The sequence below is a fragment of the Mirounga leonina genome, unplaced genomic scaffold, assembly GCF_011800145.1.
Source record: "Mirounga leonina isolate KUSES-001 unplaced genomic scaffold, KU_Mleo_1.0 Mir_114, whole genome shotgun sequence".
NCBI lineage: Eukaryota > Metazoa > Chordata > Mammalia > Carnivora > Phocidae > Mirounga > Mirounga leonina.
In genome coordinates, this window is record NW_023270265.1 from 38,915,827 (window position 1) to 38,941,239 (window position 25,413).

The 25,413-nt window shown below is 37.5% G+C and overlaps 1 protein-coding gene across 1 annotated transcript in view; it reads left to right on the forward strand.

The window, feature by feature from the left end:
• ATRNL1 (attractin like 1) overlaps positions 1-25,413 on the forward strand; it is a 796,918-nt gene that overhangs the window by 236,229 nt on the left and 535,276 nt on the right. The gene's annotated exons all lie outside the window — the stretch shown is intronic.

The window sequence follows — 25,413 nt, forward strand, 5'->3', positions numbered from 1 at the left end:
TCAACCGACTGAGCCACCAGGCGCCCAGACATGAACCCACTCTTGTTACTCAGCTTTCAATAGTTTTATGATTGATTTTTGTCTTTTTATAATTTGTTATTCTCAAGATTTACCCTCCCCCTCAAAAAAATTAACCCCAAAACGCAGTTGTCTCATGGTATCTAAACATTATTTTTTTCTAATTTATATAGATATATATAATATTATATAATATTAAATATGTAATATTATATAATATTATAATGTAATTATATAATATTACATTAGGTATAAATGTACTGTATTTGATACAAATCCATCAACTCTAACTATAATAACTGTAAAATTATGAAAAATTGATAAAGGATTCTCTAAAACTTTTATTTCCAAATAAGTCTGTTAATCTTGGAAAATGATCATTTTGTTTCTTTTTATTTAAGACAAATATATTATTTGCTGTAGAATTATTTTAAACATTTAAAGTTAGATGATCATGTCTTTGACTAGCCACTGAGGTGTCATAGGTTTATGACTTCAGAGAAGGTGAACAGAACCATTTTTTATTCCTTCTCCAATAGTCTCTAAACTTAAAAAGGAGGTGAAAGGATAAAGATCTTAGGGAAATTCCTATTAATGAAGGCTATTTTGGTCTCAATACCAATGCATTAAAATCAGAGTTCTGTGTTCTAAGACAGAGATACTACTAATATTTTGATGAATACAAAATTCATAAGTAGGGCCACCTTCTTGGGTGTGTGCCTAGAAGGGCATCATGCTTGGTTTAATGCACTGCTATCACCATCTTGAAATTCTTAATAAATTTTTAACAAGAGCCTTACATTTTATTTGTACTGCTTCTTGCCTCCCTCTCCCCTACCACGAATTATGTATCAGGTTCTGGTCATAAACAAGAAATATTTAATTTTTGTTCTAAGATTCCATTATTTCATCAATGAAAACTGACAACTTTAATTTGTACTATATTTTTGCTTAAGTGATATAACCATCTATAATAATTATCTCTAATGTGATGTGGTACTTTTGTGAGATACTTTTATTTCTAGATAAGTGAGAGCAGTATTTTAGTTCATTGAAATCATGCAATTATACACTTAGAAATACAGAGTAACAGGGTTTGGCGTATGTATGAAATAGTAGAAAAATAAATTATATAGTTCTGAATGAGGAAAGTACATTTTGCTGTAGTTCTTATTTATGATTTTTGTAAGCAAGGGAAAAATTGGAATACTAATTTGTACAGTATTTTGTAGATAGCCTTTCTAGATAGAATTGTATTCATTATTTTTTCTTTGTTTTATTTATTTGGCTTTTGAGTGCAGGGCAAGGAAATTAGGATCATCATTCTTAAAGCAATTATTTTCTACAGTGTGCTTATACTGAAAAAAAAAACCATTCTTGTTAGGAAGCACAGCTAGTCATTCAAATCACTAAATAATTATTAAGTGAGTACTTGTACTATTTTTTTTATTATTATGTTATGTTAATCACCATACATTACATCATTAGTTTTTGATGTAGAGTTCCATGATTGGTTGTTTGTGTATAACACCCAGTGCTCCATGCAGAACGTGCCCTCTTTAATACCCATCACCAGGCTAACCCATCCTCCCACCCCCCTCCCCTCTAGAACCCTCAGTTTGTTTTTCAGAGTCCATCGTCTCTCATGGTTCATCTCCCCCTCCGATTTCCCCCCCTTCATTCTTCCCCACCTGCTTTTTCTTTTTTTAATATTTTTTTTAACATATAATGTCTTATTTGTTTCAGAGGTACAGATCTGTGATTCAATAGTCTTGCACAATTCAGAGCGCTCACCATAGCACATACCCTCCTCAGTATCTATCACCCAGCCACCCCATCCCTCCCACCGCCCCCACCCCACTCCAGCAACCCTCAGTTTGTTTCCTGAGATTAAGAATTCCTCATATCAGTGAGGTCATATGATACATGTCCTTCTCTGATTGACTTATTTCGCTCAGCATAACACCCTCCAGTTCTATCCACGTCATTGCAAATGGCAAGATTTCATTCCTTTTGATGGCTACATAATATTCCTGTGTATATATATACACCACTTCTTCTTTATCCATTCATCTGTTGATGGACATCTTGGCTCTTTCCACAGTTTGACTATTGTGGACATTGCTGCTATAAACATCGGGGTGCACGTACCCGTTCGGATCCCTACCTTTGTATCTTTGGGGTAAATACCCAGTAGTGTAATTGCTGGATCGTATGGTAGCTCTATTTTCAACTTTTTGAGGAAGCTCCATACTGTTTTGCAGAGTGGCTGCACCAGCTTGCATTCCCACCAACAGTGTAGGAGGGTTCCCCTTTCTCTGCATCCCCGCCAATATCTGTCATTTCCTGACTTGTTAATTTTAGCCATTCTGACTGGTGTGAGGTGATATCTCATTGAGGTTTTGATTTGGATTTCCCTGATGCCGAGCGATATTGAGCACTTTTTCATGTGTCTGTTGGCCATTTGGATGTCTTCTTTGGAAAAATGTCTGTTCATGTCTTCTGCCCATTTCTTGATTGGATCATTTGTTCTTTGGGTGTTGAGTTTAAGAAATTCTTTATAGATTTTGGATACTAGCCCTTTATCTGATATGTCATTTGCAAATACCTTCTCCCATTCTGTCGGTTGTCTTTTGGTTTTGTTGACTGTTTCTTTTGCTGTGCAAAAGCTTTTTATCTTGATGAAGTCCCAATAGTTCATTTTTGCCCTTGCTTCCCTTGCCTTTGGCGATGTTTCTAGGAAGAAGTTGCTGCGGCTGAGGTTGAAGAGGTTGCTGCCTGTGTTCTCCTTTAGGATTTTGATGAACTCCTGTCTCACATTTAGGTCTTTCAACCATTTCGCATCTAGTTTTGTGTGTGGTATTCCCCCAGCGCTGGAGTTCTGCCAGTCTCATTGATCGGTAAACTTGGTCTTGGCTGGCTGTTCTTGCTGATCTTCTGGGGGAGGGGCCTGTTGCATGGTTCTCAGATGTCTTTGCTGGAGGCAATTGCCCCGCCCTTGCCGGGTTGGGCTGTCATCTGCTCAGGTTTGCTCTCAGGAGCTTTTGTTCCCTGCAAGCTTTCGGTACAGCTTTGGAGGACGAGAGTGAAAATGGCAGCCTCCCAGTCTCCGCCCTGGAGGAGCTGAGAACTCGGGGCCCCACTCCTCAGTGAGCCCCCGGAGAAAAGCAGTCAATCACTCCCGTCTCCCCGGTCTCCGGCCGCACTCTGTGCTCACCCGGCCTGTGACCGAGCATTTCTGTCTCTGGCACATGACCCCATGTGGAGTCTCCAAACCCAGCAGATCCCTGCGGTGCGCTCCCGTGCCGCTCCTCTCGGGGGAAGAAGGGGAGTCTCCCTGGATCTGCCGCTTGTTGGGTCCCTGCTGGAAGAGCAGTGGCCCGACTGTGCCATGGATCACAGTTTATGGCAACCCCGAGCTGAGAGCCCGCTCCTCGGCTCCGTCTCTGCAGCCCGCTTTCCCGCTCCGATACCTGGGAGCTCTGCCGCACTCAGGCACCCCTGGTCTTTCTCTGACCCCGAGGGTCCTGAGACCACATGGTCCCAGTGAGGGTTTCACCCCCCACTTAGACACTGGAGCGACGTCCCTCAGTGGAGCCGACTTCTGAAAGTTCCGATTTTGTGCTCCACTGCTCTATCATTTGCCAGAAGTGGCCCATGGAGGCCCCCTCCCCCGCCATCTATCCTCCCGAATATCACCTTGGATTCACTTCTCCACATGTCCTATCTTCCAGAAAGTGGTTGCTTTTCTGTTCAGAAAGTTGTTGCTATTCTTTTCTTTGATCTCCTGTTGAGTTTGTAGGTGTTCAGAATGGTTTGATCCCTATCCAGCTGAATTCCTGGGACCAGACGAAATTTAGGTCTCCTACTCCTCTGCCATCTTGCTCTGAGTGCTTGTACTATTAATGAAAATGAATATCACATAGTTTTTGCTGGAAGTATCTTTCAGGCTAACAGTGGAGACACTAGCCAAAATATAATATACTAATTTCCTGTATCAGTGATTTGAAATGCTTGGGAACCTTTCCGTCTTCACAGGTCAATTTTTGTTTGACTTTAAATATATAGTTGTACATCACATCTTGTGTATTTTTCATAACCTTCTCAAACTAAAATTAGTTCTCTTCCTATATGCTATTTTTTCCTTGCATTATCTGTGCACTCGCCTGTATCCTTTGCTAGAATGAAATTCTTTGGGGACCATGTCATCAGTACCACAATGTAAGTGTTCAATAAGTTTATAATGGTTTCGAATGAAGAAAATATTGACAGAGTACTGAAGAGGGCAGGGTTAATTTACCTTGGAGGGATCAAGAAAGTTTGAGAAGAGGATACTTAAGCTGGAATGTGAAGGAGGAGGTAAAATTTTCTGGGTGGAGAATATAGTAAATAGAAGGAGAAACTGTATCAGTAGAACAAGGGAGTGAAAATGAAAAGGGTTATAGCATTTCAGGCTTTTGCTCAAGGACATAGAGAGCTGGCAAGAGCATTGCTCCCACCTTTACAATGAAAGAAACAAGAGCTGGACAAACTGCAAATCCATGAGTTTTCTGGAAATCATTGGAGAATTGAGATTACAGGGTAAACAAATAGCCAAAAATCTAAAGGGAAACAAGAGCTTTCAGGGAGAGATGAGACAGGAACCCTGGCTTACCTGGAGTGAAACCAACTGGAAACGTGGAAGACTTGAGCGAGGTAGTTGATAGATTTCTGCTCAAGTGTGGACAGTCCATAGAGTGTGGAGCTCCTGGGGGCCCCAGGAATTGGGGGGTCCACACCCTTTCTAGAGTTTTTTTTTCCCATGCACCCCACCAATTGCCCAAGGAAGAAAATGGAGACCATTTTAAGAATGCATTTCCTGTGGTGTAAGCTGGGAGAGGGGAGGAGCAGACACAGTGAACAGGGCTTCAGTAACAGGGTCAAAATGTTCATTCAAAGGGGTACTGCATTATTTATCTTGCCAGGGTTCTGGCTCTGACCTAAACCACAGCTGGAACTCAGAAATGGTCACTTAAAACATGATTTAATGGAGATATGAACTATACTATAAATATATAATGAGTGAGGTGGTATTCTCTATGAAACTTGTTTACTTTTGAGGAGCAACGTGCAAACTTCAAACAAAACACAGTATATTATTTTTGTAAAATTTATCAGTTTTACAATGTGAAGGTAACACATATTTGCATTCTGTGAAATACAGGGTCTCTCACTCCTTTTCAATTTAATAGTGTAAGGAAGGTCGGTAGTTACCTTTTTTTTCTTCAGCCTTCTAACAACCCTTGTGATAGAAACTAGTGTTCTTCAGTGGGAGATAATTTATTTTAATAAAATAAAAATAGGTAAAAGAAGTTTTGATAAAACGTTGTGGCAGATACTTATGATGTATCTTGCTAACTCCCTTGGCTGTCATAGTTTCACTAAAGCTATAGTGGACAGTTTCCTGTACTTTCCAGTATTCCACATGAAGTATGAGAATCTTTGTTCCTCTTTTAGTTCCAGAGGTACATATTTCTGCCCAGTATAACCAGGAAGGGTAAGATAGTTTATGCCAAAGTGGGTCATCCTGAACCAATGAAGGGTGAGAGTTTGTCCTACATTTCCCACTGTGTCACAGTGCTTCCTGAGATAACTGCCCTTGTCAAGCACCCCCATCCTATCTTGAAATCTGCTACTGAGGTAATTCCAACTCAGGCAGTTGCTACTGAAAGTGGCTCTTGTTAACAGACCTTCAGCAGGGGATGTTATAGTTAGATGACTAATCAGGTGGCAGTAAACACTATAATGCTAATGGTAAGTGGAATAGTGGTTATCCTGGTGTGCTATAGTATAATTATTGAGAATATTAACTGTGTTTGATAGGATGAAGTATAGGTTGGAGGAGAAGTGCTAGTTTGTGCAGCAGCTTTAGAACTTGAAAGTCGTTGGGGGGGGGTGGTAACTATGATTGTGGACTTGGCTGGTTTTTGTTAACTGCCATAAAGCCTTAAAGAAGGAGCCTTCCATCGACTCAGGGCATGCTGTGAACATCACATGGTCTTCATGACAGCATTTGAAGACCTTTACCTTCTACAGCTAGAGAGCAGAGTACGTTGAAAATTATGCCCAGGATTTAATCATAAGTTTGGCTGGCTGCAAATGAAACTCAAAGATCAGCTGTGACAGTTCCCCCAGGTCAGAGTCACTGCCTGATGGGAAGGCATGAGAGATTGAGGCATACAGTGGGGACACTTATAAGTGTGATCTCAGAGCCCCGAATCCTAGATTCATTCCCTTGAAGACTCCTGGGTAGAAGTGGTAGTCTTCTGTCATTTGATAGAGTAAAGCAGCTTCCCATCCCCTGGCAACAATGCAAAGATTGCACCTGATGTTTATGTTTCATAAAAAGATGTTTGTCCTCCTCCAGAGTGCACCCTGCCTCCATTTATTGTCTCCATATCCGTAACAAGTGTCAGGTCTCAGTGTAGCATGACTGGGAGGACACAGTCTCTGCTGTAGATAGGTAAGAGATAGCTTATCACTGAAAACGTTGCAGGGTCTGAGAAATACGCTGAGGCAGGAATCAGCAGTGTATATATGAGAGTGGACCTTGAGGGTTTTGGATCAGGGAGCATGAAATCTAAGACTGGAGAAGGGAGAATTTATTGATATGGTATCACTCTCCTATGATCCAGGATTTCATGTCTTAGTGATATACCTGTAGTTGCTGATGACTTTTTAAAATGTGGGCATGCTGATTGCCTCTAGTAAATAGGTGGGGAGATGCTGGAACTGTCTTGAGGAAATTTTGAGCATTGGAGTCAGAAAACTCAGGAAGCTGGATGTATTGGAACACATGTATTACATAATATCCATAGACCATTAATTGATTCTATTTTCTTGGAGGTTTTCCAGAACACTTTCTTCATTAAGACAATAAAGAGTACAATTGTAAGGGGAGCTCTGGAGTCTTTGAAACTCAGTGGTGGCTGTTGTCTATAGGCCATGGTAGACAAGAGAAAATATTACCAGTTAGCTGGGCTCCCTAGTGTCAATGGGTATGTTAGGATTCCAGAATAGTAAAGGACAAGTGGTTGCACCTAACTCTTAATTACTTTAACAGTTAGCAAGACCAGTTGGCTAACAGGGTGTGTTGGTTGGCAGGAATTTGTGGTAATGCCTTAGTGAGTTCTGACAGCCAAGTAAATTATTGTTTGACTTATATTGCCAGCAAAAAATCATGAACCAGTAAGCAGAAGGTTGATGTCAGCTGTCCCAGTGGAAAATTGTGAATCTTCACTCTTATGATTCCAATCTGAATCTCTGGGTCCCAGCACCCATCAAATAAAGTTGAAGAAGCACCCCTACCATCTCATCGATAGACACAATAAATATTCCTCCACTGTTTCTTCAATGGGACCTCAAGTTATTTAGTAGATAATTGGTCATGGGAAAAGGAACACAGATACTTCTGAAGGGCTTTGGATAAGGTATTTGGACTGATATTAATCACCAAAATATCATTAATTTTTATTTGCTTAAAAAATCTTTTCAATATTGCTACTATGTATCTTAAGAAGTTGTGTTAATATTTCTGAAGACACCATTGACAAATTTTAACTGCAAATGAAGAAAAAAAAGGAAAACAAACAAAAAACATGTTTCCAGATTGGCCCTTATTAGACCTTTTCTAATCTACTTCTAATTACCAGGAAATATCTGAATTCCAACAAGTCAGTAAAGTGTTCTTCTGTCTTGTACACAGTAAATGTGAAGGTCAAAGTATTTTGGTTGGGCAGAAGAAAACATTATTAGGTCAATGATTCTCAATGGGGATGGAATAATGTTCTCTAGAACTTTATGGTTTTTCATAATTAATTATCTTGAAAATTAGGGAGTGCTCCTGGCATTTAGAGATGAAGAGTCATAGCCCCTTTGTAAAAATGGGAACTTATGGGGACTAGGTAATAAATGGAATTTTGGTATAAATCTGTTTAATTGATTATATTGGGTCTGCAGACTCACTCTGTGGTAATTTTCCCTGTCTCTGAGTGCATAATTGGAATGAATATATGTAGTCTCTTGTGGACCCTCATATTAGCTTTTTGACCTGTGAGAAGTGAGCCATTAAGGTAGAAAGGGCCAAGTGGAAGAGGTCTCTGAAACTCCTTTCATTCACTCTGAGCCCAGTCAAGATGGTAAGTCAGAAACTGGAGATCTTATGCCAAGACAAATAACAGGCTGTTGAAATGGAGAAAATGAGGAAGTATTATATTTCAAATATGAGCTGGATCTTTGAGTGGTTAAAATATGGACAGGATTATGATGAAATGTCACAGAAAATATATTTTCTGTCTTGAAGCCCCACCACATGTCAAGGCATTCATTCAGTTTCTGATATTTAAAAAGACTTTGGAAACTATGTCATTTCATAGATTTTAGGAAATAGATGACAGATTGGAAAAAGATACCGTAATATTAGAGCCAATAGAATTGGATTGTAGGCTTCTGGGAGCATGTTAAGAGTCCCATGTTGCAAAACAATAGGCAACCCCCAAGTAAATAATTTTAATATGTAATTTCTACCACAAAGATTTTGTATTGTAGTGCTACAGATTTAAAAAAATTGTATATGGTGTATTTTCAAGTCACATATAGTTGCATTTCTAGAAAGTTCAGTGTTTGTTGTAAACATGCAAAGCTACTCTGTGTTTACATGTAAAATGGAGTTAAGTTCTAGGCTCAAATAATTACGAACAAAAACCTGTTCATTTGCCATGTTGTTCAAAAGTTACGTGGGTTTTGGATCAATTATTTTTGTTGTTTTGTGGAGTTGCCTTGTGCACTCAGGATGTCTACTATCCTTGGCATCCTTTTTAGCCCTTTTAGTAAGTTCCATTAGAAATCCATAATTATTGGGGCACCTGGGTGGCTCAGTAGGTTAAGTGTCTGCTTTCGGCTCAGGTCATGATCCCGGGGTCCTGGGATTGAGTCCCACATCAGGCTCCTTGCTCAGCTGGGAGGCTGCTTCTCCCTCTGCCTGCCACTCCCCCTGCTTGTGTGCTCTCTCTCTCTGTGTCAAGTAAATAAATTTACAAAATCTTAAAGAAATCCATAATTATGGAGATAACTAATTGGTACACTTAACATTTATCTCCATTGAGAACCACTTACCTCATCAGTTTGTGTTTTTCTTTAGCCAAAGAACTTTTGTTGTTTCATTAATTGCACATAAGATCTTAGAGCAATTTACTGACTTCTTGAGAAAGTTATATATATTGATAGTATTGTTAGATATTATGTTGGTAGATTAATAAAAATTGATGGGTTGATCTAGAATCATATTTTACTTTTTTCCCACAATAAATTGAAGATTAAATTTCTCAAAGACATTTGGAATTATAAAATAATTATATGAGATATGGGTCACTAAGCAGGATCTTTTAATTCAGTAAATTCATAATTGAATATCCTTTTCTCTTCCTTATAACCTTTTTTCTTTACTGATTATGGCTTTTTCATAGCTACTTACATTAGGCTCAAGACACTGGTTTTCAAAATTAGTGTGAAAAAAGTCTCTAGAAATATGGTGACTTAAATTCTAGCTTGGGGACCAAAGTTTTTGCTTTCTTACAAGTATTCTAGGTGACTGTGAAATAATAGTCCTTGATGTACTTTGGGAAATACTGCCGTAGGGAGATAGTCTTCCTGAGTATTTTTTTTTCCTCCCCAGTTTACCCTTAGGCCAGCAATATCTAAGATTATTACCCATTTTTCCATTTTTTTCTATTTTGTTGTATCTAGTCTTTTTTTTTTTTTTTTGATGGGAAGGAGGCAGAGGATGATGTCAATGCCTTTTCCATTTTAGGAAGATCAAACTTGTGCCTTCTTTTCTAGACTAGTTTCTGGCACATAGCAGGGGCTTTATAAAACAAATATCTGAGGATTTTTATTTTTCCCAATTTCTATTGTCATTTTTAAAAGTCTTCTATATTGGGAATGAGGAAATATAGTACCTGTTTCATCCCTGTGCCCTAATCTACATTAAGTTATTATACGAAAAATACAAAGGAATCATTTGCTGTACAACCTGTCTTTTTATACTCTATCTAATTTGCATATAGATTATCAGCTTCATAAACACAATTGGATAAACAGCTGGTGAATACAGTCTTCAAATACTAACGCTAAATATTGTTAAAATTTTCTAGCTCATTTTTGTCCACTGTAGTCACAACTACAGATAGTCCTAATGGTTTATTTGTGCTGATGAGCCAAGAAACAAGGTATTTGAGGAACACCAATGCTTGCTTTATTTCAAAAACATTTATTCAGTGAGATACCATAAAGCCATAAATCTCAACATATCAGTTGAGCAAGCAGGTTACTAATTCACTTTAAGCTTGCCTCATGTGAAAACAAATTTAATACTATCTACCTCCAACTCTCCAGGAAGGTGCTCTCCTGGTAAGAAGTCCAACTTGAGTAAAAAATACCCCCCATGTCAAGAAAATGTGTGGGTTCTTTTGGAGTATGTCTTCCTGCATTTAAAACTTTTGGATTTTTAGGGACATACTTCCAAATCTATTAGCTTTGAAAAAAGTCTTTCTAAGCCCCAGAACTGTACTGGATTGTATTTCATTTAGTTATCAATTGTGAAAACTTTCTGAACACAACTAGGCTATGTTTTCCAGTTACTATTGGTTAGGTTGGAGGTCATGTACTTGCATTCTGACCAGTGAACATTAAGTAATGTCCATCACTCCAGGCCTGGTCCCTAAAAAGCTCTGTGCCTCACATCCTCTTTGCCCCCATTCAGTAGTGCAGTAGAAAGGAGGATGAGGACCTGAAAGATTGTGGAGCTCAGGAACAGCTCAGTCCTGCAAGACTGCATGGAGCAAGACGTCTTCCCCAACTCCACCTCTCTACACTGGACTGTGCCTTAAGCAATAATCAGACATTTATTGTGTAAAAGTACTGAGTTTTAGGTTTTTTTTTTACAGGAGTTAGCATACCCTTCCATGAGTAATTACTCTTCCTTTGGCACCTTGCTTGGCATCCTTAATTAAAGCACTTTCATTTGAATTACCTTAAATGAAAGGTATTGATTAAGTGTGTCTTCTGGTATTAGTTTAGTGAATTGTCTGTGGGGTGTTTGGGTCAATTTGTTCTTTTATCCACATTCATCTCTTAAAGCCTTTGCATACTTTCCATCTCTTTTATTAGAGCTATTCTCATTGGAGGCTGTCTCTTAGGAGACTAGTATAGTCCTTGATCTCCAGTTTGGTTATTACATTGATATAAGGCAATAGCAAAGTTAAGTGGTTTTAATTCTAGATGGTAAGAATAGGTCTCAACACATTGTACAGATGTGCATATTGTACAGAATTGTACAGATGTTAGTATCAAATAAGTGCACAGTAAGGAACAAAGCATCAAATTAATGTGTAGAATATACTAATTATAAGTTGGAAACAATTACAGAAAGAAACAGACTTAAATACCAAAGAAAGAAAATGTACTTTAAACTTTCAGTTTGTTAAATTCTTCTATATTTATTATTAAAAATTATCTTAAAATATCAGAGGATGAAATAGTCTAGTATGTTCCAACTTAACCTTCTGTGAAAAAATAAAGTATAGTAAATTTCAACATTTTAATGTAGAACATAGATCTGGTATATGTGTAGATGTTTTATCAAAATATGGACACATTTCAAATGCATGTGCATTTTAAGATGAATTACTGCTATACAGCGCTATGCCAGTTTGATTCATTTCTGGTGGCCCCAGTGCAGCACTCTTACTTCTAGGAAGAAAGATAGATGATTGAAAATATTCCAGTGTAATCTGTTTCTCGAATCATTATCTTTTTGTCTTGCTTTGACATTTGCAGGTGCAAACATAATATCCTCTATTTTTTATGTTTTTACTCTTTTTCATTGCTGTCATTACTGTCATCATCATAGTTAACATATATTGAACTCTACCAAATGCCTATCTCTGGGCTAGGTACTCGTATTTAATTCCTACAATAATTTTGTATAGTAGGTAGTATTATTATCCCCATTTTACTCTTAAGGACATGGAAACTTATAAAAGTTAGTTTGTCCAAGGTCACAGTTTAATTAGTGTTAGAGCAGAACTTCCATCTAAGTTTCTATAAGTAAAAAACCAGTGTTCTTTACTTACTGTGTACCCATCATTTCTTTATTTTTTAAAAAGATGTTATTTATTTATTTTAGAGAGAGAAAGTGCATATGTGCATGCACATGTGTGTTGGGGGAGGGGCAGAGAGCGAGGAGCTCAAGCAGATGCCCTGCTGAGCATGGAGCCCAGCACGGAGTGTGATGCCATGACCCTGAGATCACGACCTTAGCCAAAATCAAGAGTTGGTTGCTTAATCAACTGAGCCACCCAGGCGCCACCCCCCATCTTTTCTTTATTAAGGTTACTTGGCAAATGAGAATTGAGGCACTATTTCTGGATTTGTTGGAAAATATATGAATAGTTTTTGTGAGCTATTAAATCCCAGTTTTAATATAAAATATTTAGTAATTACTAAAATTAAGTATCCTTTAGATACCAAAAATTATTAATACTGTTTTTTTTCCTAGGGTAAGAATTACATAATGTAGAGATTGATATTATTTTTCAGAGACTTGTGCTCTAACTATACTAAGTTTCAGATTAATCACTCTTCAAGTTTATATATTTTTAATGTGAAATACTTTCTAATTTATCAGTAATTTCAATCTTTATTTTATTTTAATCCATTATTTTTACTTTTTTTCTTAATTTTAAAGATACTGAATTACTATTTTTTAATCTTTTCATTGACTTGTTTTGTCAATCTGGATTTTTTATTTTAATTTTTAAAAAAATTTTTTTATTCTTATGTTAATCCCCATACATTACATCATTAGTTTTAGATGTAGTGTTCCATGATTCATTGTTTGTGCATAACACCCAGTGCTCCATGCAGAATGTGCCCTCCTCAATACCCATCACCAGACTAACCCATCCTCCCACCCCCCTCCCCTCTAGAACCCTCAGTTTGTTTTTCAGAGTCCATCGTCTCTCATGGTTCATCTACCCCTCCAATTTCCCCCCCTTCATTCTTCCCCTCCTGCTACCTTTTTCTTCTTCTTTTTTTTTTCTTAACCTATATTGCATTATTTGTTTCAGAGGTACAGATCTGAGATTCAACAGTCTTGCACAATTCACAGCGCTTACCAGAGCACATACCCTCCCCAGTGTCTATTACACAGTCACCCACTCCCTCCCACCCCACCCCCCACTCCAGCAACCCTCAGTTTGTTTCCTGAGATTAAGAATTCCTCATATCAGTGAGGTCATATGATACATGTCTTTCTCTGTTTGAGTTATTTTGCTCAACATAATACCCTCCAGTTCCATCCACGTCGTTGCAAATGGCAAGATCTCATTCCTTTTGATGGCTGCATAATATTCCATTGTATATATATACCACATCTTCTTTATCCATTCATCTGTCGATGGACATCTTGGCTCTTTCCACAGTTTGGCTATTGTGGACATTGCTGCTATAAACATCGGGGTGCACGTACCCTTTTGGATCCCTACTTTTGTATCTTTGGGGTAAATACCCAGTAGTGCAATTGCTGGGTTGTAGGGTAGCTCTATTTTCAACTTTTTGAGGAGCCTCCATACTGTTTTCCAGAGTGGCTGCACCACCTTGCATTCCCACCAACAGTGTAGGAGGGTTACCCTTTCTCTGCATCCCTGCCAACATCTGTCATTTCCTGACTTGTTAATTTTAGCCATTCTGACTGGTGTGAGGTGGTATCTCATTGAGGTTTTGATTTGGATTTCCCTGATGCTGAGCGATGATGAGCACTTTTTCATGTGTCTGTTGGCCATTTGGATGTCTTCTTTGGAAAAATGTCTGTTCATGTCTTCTGCCCATTTCTTGATTGGATCATTTGTTCTTTCGGTGTTGAGTTTGATAAGTTCTTTATAGATTTTGGATACTAGCCCTTTATCTGATATGTCATTTGCAAATACCTTCTCCCATTCTGTCGGTTGTCTTTTGGTTTTGTTGACTGTTTCCTTTGCTTTGCAAAAGCTTTTTATCTTGATGAAGTCCCAATAGTTCATTTTTGCCCTTGCTTCCCTTGCCTTTGGCAATGTTTCTAGGAAGAAGTTGCTTCGGCTGAGGTCAAAGGGGTTGCTGCCTGTGTTCTCCTTTAGGATTTGGATGGACTCCTGTGTCACATTGAGGTCTTTCAACCATTTTGAATCTATTTTTGTGTGTGGTGTAAGGAAATGGTCCAGTTTCATTCTTCTGCATGTGGCTATCCAATTTTCCCAACACCATTTGTTGAAGAGACTGTCTTTGTTCCATTGGACATTCTTTCCTGCTTTGTCAAAGATTAGTTGACCATAGAGTTGAAGGTCCATTTCTGGGTTCTCTATTCTGTTCCATTGATCTATGTGCCTGTTTTTGTGCCAGTACCATACTGTCTTGATGATGACAGCTTTGTAATAGAGCTGGAAGTCCAGAAATGTGATGCCGCCAGCTTTGCTTTTCTTTTTCAACATTTCTCTGGCTATTCGGGGTCTTTTCTGGTTCCATACGAATTTTAGGATGATTTCTTCCATTTCTTTGAAAAAAGTGGATGGTATTTTGATGGGGATTGCATTGAATGTGTAGATTGCTCTAGGTAGCATTGACATCTTCACAATATTTGTTCTTCCAATCCATGAGCATGGAACGTTTTTCCATTTCTTTGTGTCTTCCTCAATTTCTTTCATGAGTATTTGATAGTTTTCTGAGTACAGATCCTTTGTGTCTTTGGTTAGATTTATTCCTAGGTATCTTATGGTTTTGGGTGCAATTGTAAATGGGATTGACTCCTTAATTTGTCTTTCTTCTGTCTTGTTGTTGGTGTATAGGAATGCCACTGACTTCTGTGCATTGATTTTATATCCTGCCACTTTACTGAATTCCTGTATGAGTTCTAGCAGTTTTGGGGTGGAGTCTTTGGGGTTTTCCACATAAAGTATCATATCATCTGCAAAGAGTGAGAGTTTGACTTCTTCTTTGCCAATTTAGATGCCTTTGATTTCTTTTTGTTGTCTGATTGCTGTGGCTAGGACTTCCAATACTATGTTGAATAGCAGTGGTCATAGTGGACATCCCTGCCGTGTTCCTGACCTTAGGGGGAAAGCTCTCAGTTTTTCCCCATTGAGAATGATATTTGCTGTTGGTTTTTCATAGATGGCTTTTATGATATTGAGGTATGTACCCTCTATGCCTATACTCTGAAGAGTTTTGATCAAGAAAGGATGCTGTACTTTGTCAAAAGCTTTTTCTGCATCTCTTGAGAGGATCATATGATTCTTGTTCTTTCTTTTGTTAATGTATTGTATCACGTTGATTGATTTGCAGATGTTGAACCAACCTTGCAGCCCAGGGATATATCTCACTTGGTCGTGATGAATAATCCTTTTAATGTACTGTTGGATCCTATTGGCTAGTATTTTGTTGAGAATTTTTGCATCCATGTTCATCAGGGATATTGGTCTGTAATTCTCCTTTTTGATGGGGTCTTTGTCTGGTTTTGGGATCAAGGTAATGGTGGCCTCATAAAATGAGTTTGGAAGATTTCCTTCCATTTCAATTTTTTGGAACAGTTTCAGAAGAATAGGTATTAATTCTTCTTGAAATGTTTGGTAGAATTCCCCTGGGAAGCCATCTGGCCCTGGGCTTTTGTTTTTTGGGAGATTTTTGATGACTGCTTCAATTTCCTTAGTGGTTATAGGTCTGTTCAGGTTTTCTGTTTCTTCCTGGTTCAGTTTTGGTAGTTGATACAACTCTAGGAATGCATCCATTTCTTCCAGGTTATCTAATTTGCTGGCATAGAGTTGCTCATAATATGTTCTTATAATTGTTTGTTTTTCTTTGGTGTTGGTTGTGATCTCTCCTCTTTCATTCATGATTTTGTTGATTTGGGTCATTTCTCTTTTCTTTTTGATGAGTCTGTCCAGGGGTTTATCAATCTAGTTAATTCTTTAAAAGAACCAGCTCCTGGTTTCGTTGATCTGTTCTACTGTTCTTTTAGTTTCTATTTCATTGATTTCTGCTCTGATCTTTATTATTTCTCTTCTCCTGCTGGGTTTAGCTTTATTTGCTGTTCTTTCTCCAGCTCCTTTAGGTGTAGGGTTAGGTTGTGTATTTGAGACCTTTCTTATTTCTTGAGAAAGGCTTGTATTGCTATATACTTTCCTCTTGGGACTGCCTTTGCTGCATCCCAAAGATTTTGAACAGTTGTGTTTTCATTTTCATTGGTTTCCATGAATTTTTTTAATTCTTCTTTAATTTCTTGGTTGACCCATTCATTCTTTAGTAGGATGCTCTTTAGCCTCCATGTATTTGAGTTCTTTCCAACTTTCCTCTTGTAATTGAGTTCTAGTTTCAAAGCATTATGGTCTGAAAATAGGCAGGGAATGATCCCAATCTTTTGATAGTGGTTGAGACCTGATTTGTGACCTAGGATGTGATCTGTTCTGGAGAATGTTCCATGGGCGCTAGAGAAGAATGTGTATTCTGTTGCTTTGGGATGGAATGTTCTGAATATATCTGTGAAGTCCATTTGGTCCAGTGTGTCATTTAAAGTCTTTATTTCCTTGTTGATCTTTTGCTTAGAAGATCTGTCCATTTCAGTGAGGGGGGTGTTAAAGTCCCCCACTATTATTGTATTGTTGTCAATGTGTTCTTTGCTTTTGTTATTTATTGCCTTATATAATTGGCTGCTCCCATGTTAGGGGCATAGATATTTACAATTGTTAGATCTTCTTGTTGGATAGACCCTTTAAGTATGATATAGTGTCCTTCCTCATCTCTTATTACACTCTTTGGTTTAAAATCTAATTTGTCTGAAATAAGGATTGTCACCCCAGCTTTTTTTGGTGTCCATTAGCATGGTAAATTGTTTTTCACCCCTTCACTTTCAATCTGGGGTGTCTTTGGGTCTACATGAAATAGTTTTACACAATGTGTTCAGTATCTGTCTACAGTTTTTGTATTCTGTATATGGAATTCCATAAGCTGTTTTTCCCTGTGATAGAATATGCTAATTTTCTCCTTTGATTTCTGATAGTAGACCTCCTTTATCTCTCTTCTTTTCATCCTTTAATCCTTTATAATCGCATATCTTTTTAAAACATTTTCATTAGACATATAAAAGATTCTTCTTTCACAGACTTTCAGTATGTCATGACAACCACACGTTCTAGGAAACAACAAATGTTGGTTAGGATGTGGAGAAAGGGGAACCCTCTTACACTGTTGGTAGGAATGCAAGTTGATACAGCCACTCTGGAAAACAGTATGGAGGCTCCTCAGAAGGTTAAAAATAGAGCTACCCTATGACCCAGCAATTGCACTACTGAGTATTTACCCCAAAGATACAGATGTAGTGAAAAGAAGGGGCACATGCACCCCGATGTTTATAGGAGCATTGTCCACAATAGCCAAACTATGGAAGGAGCCTAGATGTTCATCGACAGATGAATGGATAAAGAAGATGTGGTTCATATATACAATGGAATATTATTCAGCCATCAGAAAGGATGAATACCCAACACTTGCATGGACATGGATGGAACTGTAGGGGATTATGCTAAGTGAAATAAGTCAATCATAGAAAGACAATTATCATATGGTTTCACTCATATGTGGAACATAAATAAGAGCACAGAGGAGATTAGGAGAAGGAAGGGAAAACTAAAAGGGTGGGGGGGAATCAGATGGGTAGACGAATCATGAGAGACTACGGACTCCAGGAAACATCTGAGGGTTTCACCTTGGTTTACATTTTTTTTTTCTTTCCAATTTGATTTTCAGACATGACAATGCTAAAATGTTTGTTGTGGTCAGTTTTAATAGATAAGGCCCAAATTCTAAGTATCCATTTCTGTCTTGTGTAAAAAAAAAGTCATGCTATAGAGGAAAATAAAAGCTAAAGTATTTAATAAAAAAAAAATCCTTTCATTCATTTTGGAAAATGGTACCTTTGTTAATCCCCTGTGAGACTATTTATTATATTCTGATTGTGTCTGAATAGTCAAAGAAAGTGTGATTTCTCAGTTTAAATTTATTTTTCCTGGCACAGTTTTTATTCTGTAAGACTTGTACCTTCAGGAAGAGGATGTTGTTTCTCATGGGGAAGGGAAGAGGCTAGTGGACAGAGAAGGGTGAAGGGTGTTATTTCCTTGAATGTAGAGTGGTGTGTAATTTATACTTAAGGACATCTCCTAGAACAGCTAGTTTAGCAGCTTAGTTTTGTTAATTATAGAGAGCATGATGTGTTTTCATCTGGTCCATTCTGTCAAGTCCTATGTATTCCTTAGGGATATGGGGGAATTGGCCCTGGCTTAGGTGAGGTACACAAGTGACATGTGTCATTTCTCTCCTAAGAGGGTAGAGATGACAGGCTTCTTTCAGATAATCACTGTTGAGGGCTGGGGCACAGGAGCCTTTGGTGTTCCCCTCAATTTAGTTGGTGGGTGGCAAATTTGATGGAAAAGCGAGAAGGAACTAGTTTTTTAAAGCTATGATTTAGTCCCTATGTGATTAAGCCTTTGTTGGCCTTTTAAATACAGAAGAAACTTACATTAAGAACCTGGTATCCAGGAGTCTTTGATTTTATGAAGTCTGGAAACATGATGACCAGTTGTCAGTATTTTGGTCATATTCCATGAGTGTCCCCTCAGTCCTCTTGGCAGAGGAGTTTGAACATGACCCCAAAGAAATCGTCCTCTGAGGAGGTAGTAGTCAAGGCTATAACATCCACACCATTTAAAAAAGCATTTGGTAGCAAAAGAGAGCACCCTATTGGGGGTATTTCTTAAACAATGAGATGTTAACTTATGAAAAGTTTTGTTTTTTTGTTTCTGTTTTGTTTACAGTGTCTGTGACTCTGCTACATTGTGTAAATAGTACCCTGTAAAGAATGTGCTTCACAGATAAACTATGCTAGAATCCCCACTGCTGGTGTATTGTCCTTTTCTTGTCCAAATCAGCAAGGTGTTCCTAGACTTGGGCAATAGGGAGTGTCTCAACATCGAACATTGTTAAAACATGCTTCCTGGCATTTGTTTATCTTCTTTGGGGTTCCTTAGTAGCAAATCCCAAGCACTCACCTTTTCCAGTAGTATTAATGTTCTAAGAGGGGCCATACATTATATTAAAATCAGATTGGTTCTCCATGGGAAGGCTGTTTTTTTTTATTATTATGTTATGTTAATCACCATACATTACATCATTAGTTTTTGATGTAGTGTTCCATGATTCATTGTTTGCATATAGCACCCAGTGCTCCATGCAGAACATGCCCTTCTTAATACCCGTCACCAGACTAACCCATCCCCCCACCCCCCTCCCCTCTAGAACCCTCAGTTTGTTTCTCAGAGTCCATAGTCTCTCATGGTTTGTCTCCCCTCTGATTTTCCCCCCCTTCATTCTTCCCCTCCTGCTATCTTCTTCTTTTTTTTTTTTAAACATATAATGTATTATTTGTTTCAGAGGTACAGGTCTGAGATTCATCAGTCTTACACAATTCACAGCTCTCACCATAGCACATACCCTCCCCAACGCCTATCACCCAGCCACCCCATCCCTCCCACCCCCCACCACTCCAGCAACCCTCTGTTTGTTTCCTGAGATTAAGAATCCCTCATATCAGTGAGATCATATGATACATGTCTTTCTCTGATTGACTTATTTTGTGTAGCGTAATACCCTCTAGTTCCATCCATGTCGTTGCAAACGGCAAGATTTCGTTTTTTTTTTTTTTTTTTTTTGTATTTTTGATGGCTGAGTAATATTCTGTTGTATATATGTACACCACATCTTCGTATTCCATTCATCTGTTGATGGACATCTTGGCTCTTTCCATAGTATGGCTATTGTGGACATTGCTGCTATAAACCTTGGGGTGCACGTACCCCTTTGGATCACTACATTTGTATGTTTAGGGTAAATACCTAGTAGTGCAATTGCTGAGTTGTATGGTAGCTCTGTTTTCCACTTTTTGAGGAACCTCCATATTGTTTTCCAGAGTGGCTGCACCACCTTGCATTCCCACCAACAGTGTAGGAGGGTTCCCGTTTCTCTGCATCCTTGCCAGCATCTGTCATTTCCTGACTTGTTAATTTTAGCCATTCTGACTGGTGTGAGGTGGTATCTCATTGAGGTTTTGATTTGGGTTTCCCTGATGCCAAACGATGTTGAGCACTTTTTCATGTGTCTGTTGGCCATTTGGATGTCTTCTTTGGAAAAATGTCTGTTCATGTCTTCTGCCCATTTCTTGATTGGATTATTCTTTGGGTGTTGAGTTTGATAAGTTCTTTATAACTTTATAGATATAAGTTCTTTATAGCCCTTTATCTGATATGTCATTTGCAAATACCTTCTCCCATTCTGTTGTCTTTTGGTTTTGTTGACTGTTTCTTTTGCTGTGCAAAAGCTTTTTATCTTGATGAAGTCCCAATAGTTCATTTTTGCCCTTGCTTCCCTTGCCTTTGGCAATGTTTCTAGGAAGAAGTTGCTGCCGCTGAGGTCGAAGAGGTTGCTACCTGTGTTCTTCTCTAGGATGCTTATGAGCATCTGGTGTTATTAGTGTTCTGGATTTTGCCTGTTCAAAATTGTGTGTAGTCGTTACACACAAAAGTTGATACACACAAAATTGTGTGTATCTCATTATTTTCGTTTGAATGGCCCTGATGACATATGATGTACAGCATCTTTTTGTGTGCTTATTTGCTATACCTTATTTGTATATATTCTTTGGTGTGGAGTCTTGGCCCATTTTTTAATTGGGTTGTTTGTTTTCTTATTGTTGAGTTTTAACAGTTTTTCATGTATTTCAGATAACAGCCCTTTATCAGATATATCTTTTGCAAATATTTTCTTCTAGTCTGAGGCTATAGTGTTTTGTGTCATGTTTTTCACCCAACATGTTTTGATATTCATCTAAGTTTTTGCATCCATATAGTTGTAATTTGATCCTTTTCAATGATGCAGAGTATTTCGTTGCACTATTATACCCCCCTTCATTTGTTCATTCTCCTATGTCTTATTTGATCTTAGTTTTGTTTTTGTTTTACATGAAATCTAATGCACTTATTGTTATTCTCATGTATATCTCCTGATTCACAACTGTGTACATTTTTGATGGGTATGTATTCAGTATCTATATTTTCAATTTCAGAGGATTAATTGTTTTGTAAAATTGTTACATCAAATTATATTCTTTCCGGGGCTGTAAAAGTTTTCTTAATGTCTATACACTTGGCAATACATGGTATTAAGACATTTTAGTTTTAAGGATTCTGATGTTGCAAGTTGAATTTGGATTTTCTTAAGAACTAAAGTTCTCAAATATCCATTTGTTTAATCTTTAAAAGATTTCATATGTTTAACACCAATTTTTTCTCTTTTATGAAATTGTGCTCTTTCAAATTTCTTGTGATTTTTTTTTCTACTGGATTCTTAATCATTTGTAATAATGTTTTATACATTCTGGATGCATGTCTTTTGTTGGTGATATGTGTGGTAAATACCACTTTGTGGTTTGGATTTACACATTGTTTTGTATATCTTTGATGAAGAGAAGTTCTTAATTTAATTTTATTTTTTTTAATTTTTTTTTAAAGATTTTTATTTTTATTTTCTTTTTATTTATTTGCGAGAGAGAGAATGAGAGACAGAGAGCATGAGAGGGAGGAGGGTCAGAGGGAGAAGCAGACTCCCTGCCGAGCAGGGAGCCTGATGTGGGACTCGATCCCGGGACTCCAGGATCATGACCTGAGCCGAAGGCAGTCGCTTAACCAACTGAGCCACCCAAGTGCCCCTAAGTCTGTGTCTTGCTAGAAGATTTGATCTAGAGAGTTTCTCCCTTTCTGGCTGCCTTTGAAGAATTAAGTGGAGCTGAAGGCATCCTCTGGGAGCTGAGGGCAGCCTCCAGCCAATAATAAGTAAGAAACCAAGGCCTTTAGTTCTATAGTCACAAAGATATAAATTCTGCCAGCAACCTGAGGGAGCTCAGAAGCAGCCCAACCCCAGTCAAGCCTCTGATGAGAACCCAACCCCAGCTGACACCTTGATTACAGCTATACAGCAGACCCCAGGTCCAGCCAATGCCTTGATTGTATCCTACCTCATCTCAGAATCAGAGAACCCAACTTTGCCCTATGTTCAGACTCCTGACCCACAAAAACTGTGAGTTAATATATATGTGTTGATTAAAGTTGCTAAGCTTTTGTGATTTGTTACTTAGCAGTAGATAACTAGTGCAAATATATCCAATTGATCTTTTATTTTATTTAGTTGAATTATATATTTGTGTATTAAATATATAATACATACCTTACATGCTTTTAGGGTTTTCAAACTATGAAGGGCATCTCAATCCTTGATAGAAAAAATATACTTTCCTGAATGGGCAAAATAATTTTAACAATGCAAATTAAGGCTTTTCTAAAAACAGACTATTGGGTGCCTGGGTGGCTCAGTTGGTTAAGCAACTGCCTTCGGCTCAGGTCATAATCCTGGAGTCCTAGGATCGAGTCCCACATCGGGCTCCCTGCTCAGTGGGGGGTCTGCTTCTCCCTCTGACCCTCTTCCCTCTCGTGCTCTCTGTCTCTCATTCTCTCTCTCTCAAATAAATAAATAAAATCTTTAAAAAAAAAATAAATAAAAACAGACTATTTAAAAAGAAATTTTACTTATGTGTTACTTAACACAGTGGTTTGTTACCAAACAAAACAGCTTGGGGCACCCGAGGGTGGTTGAGTTGGTTAAACATCCAACTCTTGATTTCAGCTCAAGTCATGACCTCCGGGTTGTGGGATCGAGCCCTGTGTTGGGTTCCATGCTCAGCACAGAGACTGCCAGCACAGAGGCTCCCTCTGCTCCTCCTCCCACTTGTGCTCTCTCTCAAATAAATAAATAAATAATCTTTAAAATAATAGAAAGTAAAACATACCTTAAAACATTTTTTCTTAATCTGATTATTTCACATTCGTATATGTACAATTTTAGTAAGAAAGAATTTAGAATTTTCTTTGTAATATTGCTCTCTCCTTTTGTTGAAAATAGTTGTGAGGTAACTCCATTCTGATATTTTAATTTCATTTATGTATGAGGTCTACAATGAAATTGATAGGTTATGATAATCTTGATTCCCAATCACATTATTATATAGGTTACATGAAAATCTATGATGGCTGTGCCAAACATTTCAATATATCAACTGATTATATTTGTAATTTGCATAAATGGTTTTATCAATTGATTTTGATATGTGGGAAATGAGATGGGAAGGTCATTCATTTGCATAGCACAGCATTAGGTATAGGTGATACACTTATACATATATTTATAAAGTTTTACACATATACATTTTTATATTTACTTTAGATTTCATTTATTTCATCCCTTGTAATGAATATATTTTTCCATGGGTGGTGACTCTGCTATTTGAATGCAAGATTTTGGATTTTGATTAGAGATATGATAAGTAGACCTGAATTCTTTCTTTTTTTTCTTCTCTTTTTTCTTTTTTGAGTGAATTAGACATGAGGCAAATTTGTCTTATAGGATATGACATATTTATAAGAAGAAAAGATTTATTATTCTTCTCTGGTCTCTATCTTTACTATGATGATTACCAATTCCCATACTTCCTCTCCATTTACCAGTGAGTTCTTAAAATTGTACTTTTAGTAAGAGCTCTTCCTTCTCCACCATTTATTTATTATTGGTGATAATAAATGAATTCCTGTTTTCTCCAATAATTTATAAATCACTGTTATACTTACTCACTTAGCACTCATCTTGCTCCAGATTTGGCCAGTGGGAGCTACTTAAAGCTCACTTGTATTTTTGTGACATATACCCATCATTTTGTGAATACTTCCTTACTTTCTCATATAAGAAGATGTTCCAGGCTCATCTTATACCTGTCCTGCCTCAGATCAGCCATTTAAAAAATATTTTTAGGGCGCCTGGGTAGCTCAGATGGTTGGGTGTCTGCCTTTGGCTCAGGTTGTGATTCCAGGGTCCTAGGATCGAGTCCTGCGTCGGGAATCCCTGCTCAGCGGGGAGCCTGCTTCTCCGTCTGCCTCTCTCTGTCTGTCTCTTATGAATAAATAAAATCTTTAAAAAAAAATAAAAAAAATATTTTTATAGAACTCTGATTCCTTGTAATGAAGAATTATATTAGAGGCTAATATCTTGGTGCTAACTACGCTCTTTGCTGTCTTAACTTAGTGGACTGTTCAGTGAACAGAACTAGGAAATATTTATATGTACAAATAAGTACATATATACATGTACATGTGTACATATGCATGCATATACACACATATACATATTTTAGAAAACATTACTTCATACCCAGACTTCCAATTCCAGTGTATCCCTCTAAGGTTCTTTTGGACCTTTTCCAGTTTAATATCTGTAATGTCTCTTCTTCCTCAGTGAGAACACTGGCTTCCAATGACTTTAATACATTCTTTATTTGCTCAATTCTGTAATATAAGAAATACTTTCAGAATTGCTTTGTCTATATCACTTTAATAAGCAAACCTAAAAAGATTTCAAAGTTTGACTCCTCCACCTTACTCTGCTCAGGCTTGAGGATATATAGTCAGATACTGCGTTAAGAAGTTATTTGGAATGGTCCCTCTTCTTTTTTCTTTCTTCCCTTCCTCCCTTCCTTCCTTTTCTGTTCCTCCTCACCTCTCCCCTCCTACTCCCCTCCCTCCCTTCCTTCTTTTCCCTTCAGGATGGCTAAATAGTATTCATTTGAAATTCATTAGATTCATTTCTTTTAGTTTTTGTTTTAAGGTTTTTTTTTCCTCTTTCTCATTCTTATTGGTTTAATATGTATATATTTTGGAATATGTTGAACATTGACATTCTTTCAAAAGACAAAAGTACTTAAAAATATACTCAGAGAGATTAGTTCCCATCTCCTCCTTTCTCCTCCAGTAGGTAACTGACTTCATTGTTTTCTTGTTTATCCTTCCTGTGATTCATATCTCTATATATCTCTATATATGTTTTATATACATGCATATGTTTCTTACATATATATATACATATATATATACACACACATATACACATACATTCACTCTTTTCCTTCTTACACAAAAGGTAACATATCAGAGATATGTATCTATATTAAGTCATAAAGATCTTCATTATCTTTTTTGTTTGGTTTTATTTACAGATGTATGATATGCCATTGTGTTTATGTACTGTAGTTTATTTAACAAATCTTGTGTGCATGGACATTTAGATCGTTTACAATATTTTGTAATTATAAATGATGCTGCAGTAAATAAACTTGTGCTCATATAT